The following is a 9414-nucleotide window of genomic DNA, read 5'->3' on the forward strand; positions in this document are numbered from 1 at the left end:
TGCCTAGCCTTTTGGGTTGAAGTCTGGATGACCCATTGATTTTCAAGTGAAAAACATAAATACATATATATATATATGTTTAAATATATATATATATATATATACACACATATACATGTGAAATGCACACACACATACATATATGCATATACACACATATATAATCACATTGCAGAGATACAAAATAGAAATATACCAAAAGTAAAAATACAACAAATAACCACTTCTAGCAGCCCTCTGCATAACCCATTAGGCTTTTCTGAAATAAGAACAAAGTTTCACATGCTACCGAGAAAACTACTTTCTTCACAATGTGTATTTATGAAGTTTAAGCTTTAAAGCCCCACATAAGCATAGACCCCTTCCAGGTATCTGAATCTATCTTCTTCTTAAAGAAATTGTGGAAACTTCAGGCCCTACATACCTGGATTCACCCACTTCCATGTGAATAAGTGTATCTCTGCATTATCATTTTAAGTGCCAGAAAGCATCATAGTATTTGACTGCATGGACGGACCATCCTCTTTTCAATTAATCCCTTAAAGAGATGTCTAGCTTTTCTAACTCTTTGGAATATCACTCAGTATTTGCGCTTGGGTGTTGAGTTAGCGTCTCTCTAAAATGCTTCCTCTGAGCCCTGAAGCCCCGCGCTCAATCCAGGCTCCTAGCTAGTGTTCCCGTCCTTGGTGCCCCTGGCCCCTAAACGTCTTGAGGGGAGAACTGGGAGTAAATTTGGGACCACAGGATATAAGTGCAAGTTCTTGAGAAGGAAGTCAGTGAGAGGAAGCTGTGTTTGGAGACTGTTATTATGACAATCATTTTATCAACAAATCAGTATGGTGTGTGTGTGCTTTGCAAATGTAACTCTCAGAGTAACAGGAAAAAGAGAAACTGTGACAGTAGCAGTTGCAACCCCAGGGGCATAGGATCCCTTGACATGGCTCTTAGGAGACACAATCTTTGAGCTATAAGTAAATAAATAAATAGGAAGTAGAGGGTCTGCTGAGAGGGCAGGGATAGGGTATGTGGGTGGGTACACTTTAGAAAGGTACCCCCATAAGCTACCTTTTTTTTCTCCTGTGAAAATAGGAGGCCCCGTTATGCAGGAAGAGACAGGAGTTTGATGTTGAAATATGCACTAAGTCAACAGAGGAGGTTATAAGAAAGTAAATTTATACCAGCAGCACAAGGGATGGTTTAAGTTTGGGAATGAAGCCTTGTACGCCACTAACCAGACACCAGACACAGTGAAAGAATCGCACAGCTCCCGGCAGGATCACAACAGAACAACAGCCAGTCCCAGGAAGGGCAAGGCAAGCCTGCAAGGAAGAGGGACCTCGCTCTTTCTGACAACGGTAGGCAGGAAAGGGTGGTAGTTAAAGAAAGCATGTCAAATGTGAAACTTTTAGGGCCAGAGCGGCACAGTGAAGAGGGCTGGGGGAGGGAGCACATCCCATCTTTGAAATTCACTAGCTCTGTGGCCTTGGGCAGACACTTAACCTCTAGGACCAGAGTTTCCAGTATGTAAAATGGAAATAGCATACCTCTCTTTCTTTAAAGATTAGATATAAAGTGTGAAGCACAATGCCTATCACTTAGCGTGTGCTCAAGGGGAGTGGTATTTAAAATGTTGTTAATAGACGTAAATCATTTGCTTCTTCTCTCTCTGTCTCCTTTTGGTAGCTTCTTCTCTCCTCAAGCTCCAGGTCATTTCTGTGGTTTCTCAGTCTCTCCTTTCTTAGGCAGAGCCATTGAGCTCTTTCCACCTGCTTTTCCAAATTTAAAAAGATGAATTGTTCAGTAACTCTGGGCATAGGCTTACTCCTTAGATTTATTTACAACGGCTAATATCTTTGTTTCTAAAGATACAATTAAAGAACCTCTGGCTGCTCTTGCACTTCATAAGACAGACACCTGTGTGGACACTGTTGCTCCCAGTTCCCTCACGGCTGTTGCTGCACCCTTACCAAGTCTGGGACAACAATGGACAAATTTCTGTTCATCTCCATCGTGTCAATCAGATGTTAAAGTTAAAAGATATGTGATAGTTTGGCAATTTCTGAAAAGGTTAAAAATAAAATTCCCATGTAACCCAGCAATTCCACTCATGTATATACCCCCAAAATTGAAATCAGGGACTCAAACCAGTCACCTGTAGGCTAACATTACTTTCAGCATTATTCTCAATAGTCAAGAGATGGAAATAATCCAAGCGTCCAACAAGAAATAAATGGATGGGGAATTCCCTGGCAGTCTAGTGGTTAGGACTTTGCGCTTTCACTGCTGAGGGCCCGGGTTCGATCCCTGGTCGGGGAACTAAGATCTCACAAACCATGCAGTGAGGCAAAAAAAAAGAAAGAAATAAAAAGAAATGAGTGGATGAACACAATGTGGTATAGACATAAAATACAATATTCTTAATGAGGAATACAATTCTGGTACGTGCTACAACATGAGTGAGCCTTGAAAACAAGTGAAGGAAGCCAGACACAAAAGGGCAAATGTTGTATGACTCCACTTACATAAAATATTTAGAATAGGCAAATTCATAGAGACAGAAAGTAAATTAGAAGCCTGGGGCTGGGGAAAGGGGTAGTGCAGAGCTGTTGATTAATATATACAGAGTTTTGTGTGAGGTGATGCAACCGTTTGGAACTAGACAGTGGTGATGGCTGTACAATATTGTGAATGTAATTGATACCACTGAACTGTACACTTAAAAATGGTCAAATGACAAATTTTGTTTTATATATTTTACCATAGAAAGAAAAGAAGAGTCATGGCACATTGGAAAAAAAGCACTCTAATTCATCAGTTAGAACACAAACATTTCTTTAAATTTTAATATATCTGAAACCAACATTTGTTTTACAATCTCAGCGTCTTATGTGTGCTGTCTACCAGGCTGTAGTTGTGAAATGAAGCCATTGCCTGCACATGTTCAAATGGGGTTGATACTCCCATTGTTATTGGAAAGGTGCAACCTCAAAACACTAGGGTTGACATACTATTCAAGAACCATTTAAGGAGAAGAATGAGACTTCTAGTTTTTTTTTGTCTGAAACCCTGTTACTTCTATTGGTAAATTCAAGAAAGTCCCAGCATCAAAACTTAAAGAATTGGTGGCTATGGCTTGGAAGAAAATTCTGGAGACAGCACCGAAGCACTCTTTGGAGAAATGTGGCTGCACCCATGTTCTTGGTGACACAGAGGATGACATATAGTGTGGAAAAATGTGTACAGCAAGGGCTCTGAAAAGTGAGTCAAGAGAATGGATGAATTCTGAATATAAAATGTTTTGCAAATACCTTAGCCAATCTATTTTGCTTATATTTTCCCTCTTAAGTATACCCTCAAAAAGTCTAAGCAAGCTCTTTCAGTACATATAAAATAAAAATTGTAAGTGATAAGACTCACTGTGACATAGCTTCACTAACAGCGTTTTATTTTGTTTTTTAAGCTTACTCCCCTTAGGAGTATATAAAATAATGGTATCTCACAAGCAATGGCACTTAGATTTAATCAATGCAGTAATTGTGGTAAATAACCAAAGATTAATATTCTTAATAAGATGAAGTACTCCTACAAATCAATAGGAAAATATCAACCAGCTTTTAAAAGTGGTCAAAGGATAACAGCAAGCAGTTCACTCACAAAAAAATTAAATGGTTATCAAACTTATTGGAAAGATGGTTAACCTCACTAAGGCTGGAGCTGGGGTGCTGGGGGAAGACATTAACTCATGTTTCCAAGTGGAAGGACTGCCTGAGAGGGGCACTCCCGATCTGTCTTCCCCCCTTCTCCAGTGACTCATCTAACTGGTGAGTTGGGAAAGGGAACTGGCCATGTGTGGTCAGACACTTTCTCTTTCCTTAAGGGGTATGACTGTCTTCTGAATCACAAACTCTCTGCTTCTCCATGTATGTTTTCCAAGGAGAGACTAACAATGGCAGAAGGTCTGTCGTTTTTCAACTCTGCCTGTGATAAAAGTGCGGAAGATTAATTCTAGGATATAGTATCCAGAAGACTATTGTTATCATGGATATAGGCCGTGCTGTCCAACAGCTTTATATTGATAAGTAGCATAGGTGATGTTCTCCATCTTCTTGATTCCTGCATCTGCCTCTCAATTTATTCTAAATCAGGCAGGAAGGTAAGAGGGTGTTATTAGTTCTCTCAAGCTTCATCAACTAATTATAAGGAATAAGGGGAACAGTATTTTGCACATAATATTCGTAAAAATAAAAATAAATAGGGAATTCCCTGGTGGTCCAGTGGTTAGGACTTGGCACTTTCACTGCCAGGGCCCGGGTTCAATCCCTGGTTGGGGAACTATGAGCCCACAAGGTGCACAGCACAGCCTATATACATATACATATATATATATATATATATATATATATATATATATATGTATGTTATAGTCAGTGTTGGCAGGCAGTAAGAAGCGTATTCTCGTACAGTTTTGGGGAGAATAAGTTGGCAAGCCTTTGGAGAGTTTGGAAGCTATATTTCCATATTTAAATATGCATACCTTTGACCTGGCATTCACTTCCTACAGAAGTACTCATATATGTACAGTGTTATTTGTATAAGGATAGTCAAAACAACTGTATTTAATAGTGAAAAATTGGACATGATTACAAAAATAAAGTATGTTGTTTTCTTTTTAAATTTTTTTATTTTGGTACGCGGGCCTCTCACTGTTGTGGCCTCTCCCGTTGCGGAGCACAGGCTCCGGACGCGCAGGCTCAGCAGCCACGGCTCACAGGCTCAGCCGCTCCCCAGCATGTGGGATCCTCCCAGACCGGGGCACGAACCCGCGTCCCCTGCATCGGCAGGCGGACTGTCAACCACTGCGCCACCAGGGAAGCCCAAAGTATGGTTATTTTTATGCAGAAATACTATGTAACAATTTAGAACAGGAGTTGGCAAACTGTGACCCGTTGGCCAAACTTGGCTATTTTTGCAAATAGAGCTTTATTGGAACACAACCACGCTCCTGAGTTTTTGTATTATCTACGGCTGCTTTTGTGCTATACAACTGCTATACAATGACAGAGTTCAGGAATTCCAACAAAGACCACAGAGACTGCAAAGTCTTAAAGAAAATGTTTGCCAACCCGATTTAGAAAAATGAAGTAGATTTAGACTGATAGGCTCTGAGTTCTACCAAAAAAAAATCCAGTTGAAGACTAGTATGATGCCTATTATGTAGTTAATGTGATCTCCATTATGTAAAATATGTTTGTATGGCTACATAAATGCAATCCAACACAAACAGTATGAACAGCAGTTACTTATTTGAAGGAGAAGAGCTGGGGTAGGGGAAGAGGGGTGATTTTAATAGGTATATATTCATGTGTTACTTTTGGAATTCTTATACAGGCATCAAAAAGGGCAAAGAAAATGTCTGGATCCATCCAGGGATTTCTCTCTTTGCCTTCTAGCCTCCCTAGCCCTTTACTAAATCCTTGCTCTAGACCCATGTTCTGCCAAGCCAAGAAGAAAAACTCTTCATCTTCTTCTGTACCATTTTTACTGGTACTGTTTCCTTCCAATGAGGAGGGTGTGGAAAAGTGGCTTATTATTTGATTATGAATAAGTTTGCATATTTTGCCATGTCAGTCCCATTATGTTTCCTCTTTTCAGAACTGTTAAGACTTAAGTTACATATACTATACTGGTTTCATTATTTTTGATCAAAAAAGATTCTAAGTAAAACCATGAGCTGAAAATAAATAGCCGTACTTTAAGTATCATGGTAACTGATATTTTTTACCTTTTGATATTTCAACAAAAGATGCAAAAATTTAGCTTCAAAACTGATCATTAATTTGACAAAAGTCTTGGAACAGTCCCCTCCCCGAAAAAAGTTTGTGATTTTTTTTTCCCCCTGCGGATTATAAATTATTATCCTGTGAAGCACAAGAACCTGGAAACTTAAAATTCTCATGCTGAATCATATCTTTGGCAATTTCATCTAAACCACAGGAAGTTTTCTAAAAATATCTACTGCCTTTCCTCCTGCTAAAACTAGTTTAGAGCCTTAAGTTATAAAGAGGTAAAAGTCATGGGTGCCTGTGCACTTCCAGCTAGCAAGAAGCCAATTATTTAATCCTTGAATGAAGCCTCTTCTTTCTCTCTGGGCAAACCATCAATGTTTATTTGTTATTACCATGTACTTGTATAGCACTTCACAGCTTACAAAGTGTTTTCCCATACATTACTGCATCTGGCCAGTAAACTTGTAGTAAGAGTCAAAAGAGGAAATTCTGTGTTACTTTAATGTGAACACTATCTCACAGATGTTAAATGATTTGTCTAGGGGAACAACTGGCAAGTGTCAAAGAAGAGATTCAAACTCTCTCAGAAACATTTAAGTGTACATTTTTAATAATTCAAAGATGTCTTTCTTCTCTTTTTCACTGCCTTTTCTCAAATGACATCAGAGAAACATTGTTCCATGGGGGACATGTGAGTATTAAGTGTTTGAGATTTCTATTTGTGGCTTTAACAACAAAAAATGACTTTTAAAAGAGAATATTAGTTTCAGAGGAAGATAGAAAAGAACTATACTCAAAACTTCATTACAGGGCTTCCCTGGTGGGGCAGTGGTTGAGAGTCCGCCTGCCGATGCAGGGGACATGGGTTTGTGCCCCGGTCGGGGGGTTCCAACATTCCGCGGAGCAGCTGGGCCCGTGAGCCTTGGCCACTAAGCCTGCGCGTCCGGAGCCTGTGCTCTGCAACGGGAGAGGCCACAACAGTGAGAGGCCTGCGTACCGCAAAAAAAACCAAAAAAACCTTCATTACATCTGAGTACACCAGTATCATTACTAGTTTCATGAGACCAACATCTGCCTGTAACTTCTAATTCTTACCTTATTCTACTTCCACAATATTTGAAAATAAGTTATGTCTGAAAATCATTACATAAAAGGACCACAAAAATATAGTGTCCCAGTAATAGTGGGAAAAAAAAAATCAAAGAAACTCAAAAATACAGGAGTTGATTAAAAAAAAAAATTCTAGAAGGTTGACTTTTAGAATTGTTAACGAGACAACTGAAAACACCTTTCAAAGCAAGTCTCAGGAAATAATTTGGGTAACCCAATATTACGAAGTGATTACTTAAAAAACGTAAAGATAACCTACATGAGAAGTCCTTAGGAGACTGTAAGTATAATTAAGTAATTTGCGTAGCTAAAAAAAAAAATGAATACATATTACAAGAAACTAAAACCAATAATCAATGTCTTTAGGTATAAAAAAAATGGAAAAATGGTGAGACCACTCAATGTCATTGGAGAGCCACTGGTTTTGTTTCAGGATTAAAGTGAAATACAGAGAGCATTGCTTCTGCTTGTCCTATCTTCATCTAACAGCCTACAGGTGGCCTCTTTCAGTATTCTGAGTCACCGGAACACCGGAGATATACAACTAAAAGGAAAAGAAATTAACAAAATCCCAAGCCTGACTGCATAAATGTTGAGCTTATTTTAATGGTCTGTCACCTTACAAGGCCGACTTTCTTATAGGTCTATATAGTCTTAGAACTTGGGAGTATAAGGCATGATGTACAGCTTCAAGTTATCTGTAGGATAAATAAAGGTGAAAGGGAAAAAAAAACTTGAAAGGCTGAGGTAGATCCCTAGAGACAGAATATATTAGTAAACTCATGTTGGGAAGAGTAATCTAATCTATATAGATCTATGAGGCCTAACATTTCAAGGTCAAAGTAGAAAAGATCTTATCCTTGTATTTCTCTCACTCTCTACTCTTCTCCCAGCAACTCTCTCCTGACTTCTTTTTATCTTGTATTTTTTAAAAAAATTTTTTAACATCTTTATTGGAGTATAATTGCTTTACAATGGTGTTAGTTTCTGCTTTATAACAAAGTGAATCAGCTATACATATACATACATCCCCATTTCCCCTCCCTCTTGCGTCTCCCTCCCACACTCCCTATCCCACCCCTCTAGGTGGTCACAAAGCACCGAGCTAATCTCCCTGTGCTCTGCGGCTGCTTCCCACTAGCTATCTATTTTACATTTGGTAGTGTATGTATGTCCATGCCACTCTCTCACCTCCTCCCAGCTTCCCCTTCCCCCTCCCCTACGTTGTATCTTAATTGGGATTTTTCTACTTCTTGCCCTCACAAATCTTCCCCTCCACTAATTTATTAAAAATTGAGAATATGGATGTAAACGTTTTATGCAATTATATTCATATGCTCTTGTCCTCAACTATATGCTTCTGGTTCTTAAAAGTTGCCACATGGTATAGGAGAAAGAGTGTTGAAGTCAACCAGAAAATCAATGTTGAGCCACAGGTCTGCCACTACCTATTTTTGTGACCATGGGCAAATAACTTTTCAAAAAAAAAGAACTAAAATGTCTTTATCCAAAATTTAGACATATAGACAAATTTAGACAAAATTTAGACTTAGTATAGGTAGTTTTATGGTTTTTCCACATATTAAGGCAAGTGCAAAATTAAAGTAGATGAGGTTACTCAAGACATCCACCTTTTTGTTTAATTGTTGAAATTTCTGTTTCCACTTGGTTTTAAAGTACATTTGTTCAAATCGGGATACAAAGGTGACATTTGCATTTACTTTGTTACTAAAGTCTCTTTTAATGTATAGGGTCCCCCTCCTTTTCCTTGCAATTTGTTAAACAAAGCCAAGTCATTTATCCTGTAGAATTCCCCTTGTTCTGGATTTTGTTGATTGTATTCCCATGGTGTTCTGTAACATGTTCTTTTGTGCTGTGTTCTTCCCATTAATGGGTAGATCTAGGGGCTTGATCAGATTCAGGCTTTTTTTTTTTTTCCCCTGTCAAGACACTTCATAGGTGGTGCTGGGTACTTTTTCATTGAGCTGTATTAGAAGACACATCATTAAGATTAACCAATGAGTTCACAGGTGCTGCCATTCAGATCCATTCATCCAAAGTTCCTCATCAGCTTTTCAATTAATAGCTTCAGCTGCCACTGATGTGCATTGCCTAGCTCTTGCCAATTCATTAGGAATTTAAAAATGGTGATATTCTAACAATACTCCTTCTGCATACTAACTAGAACAATTCTACAAATTCTTCCCCTCAGTTATTTGATTATCCTGGGGGTAAGGCAGGATAAATGCTTCTTTCTCTCCAGGTTTCCAGTTTTCAGAATAATTCCTCAACATCTTTCCAAAGGTAACTGAGTTGTTTTGTTTTTGTTCACGTTTATCATTTTGAATGCATAGGTTACATATTTAATGAATTTCACTGCATTTCAGTTATTATCCTTATTTATCATATTACTCCACGTATATATCGCCAGTGGTTTAAAGTCCCTGCAGTCGGATCTTGAGCTTCTGAGAAAACATCTTTGAGTTTCCGAAAGCTCTCTTGCTTTGGTGATATTGAG

Source organism: Stenella coeruleoalba (genome assembly GCF_951394435.1).
Source record: "Stenella coeruleoalba genome assembly, chromosome: 5".
Classification (NCBI taxonomy): domain Eukaryota; kingdom Metazoa; phylum Chordata; class Mammalia; order Artiodactyla; family Delphinidae; genus Stenella; species Stenella coeruleoalba.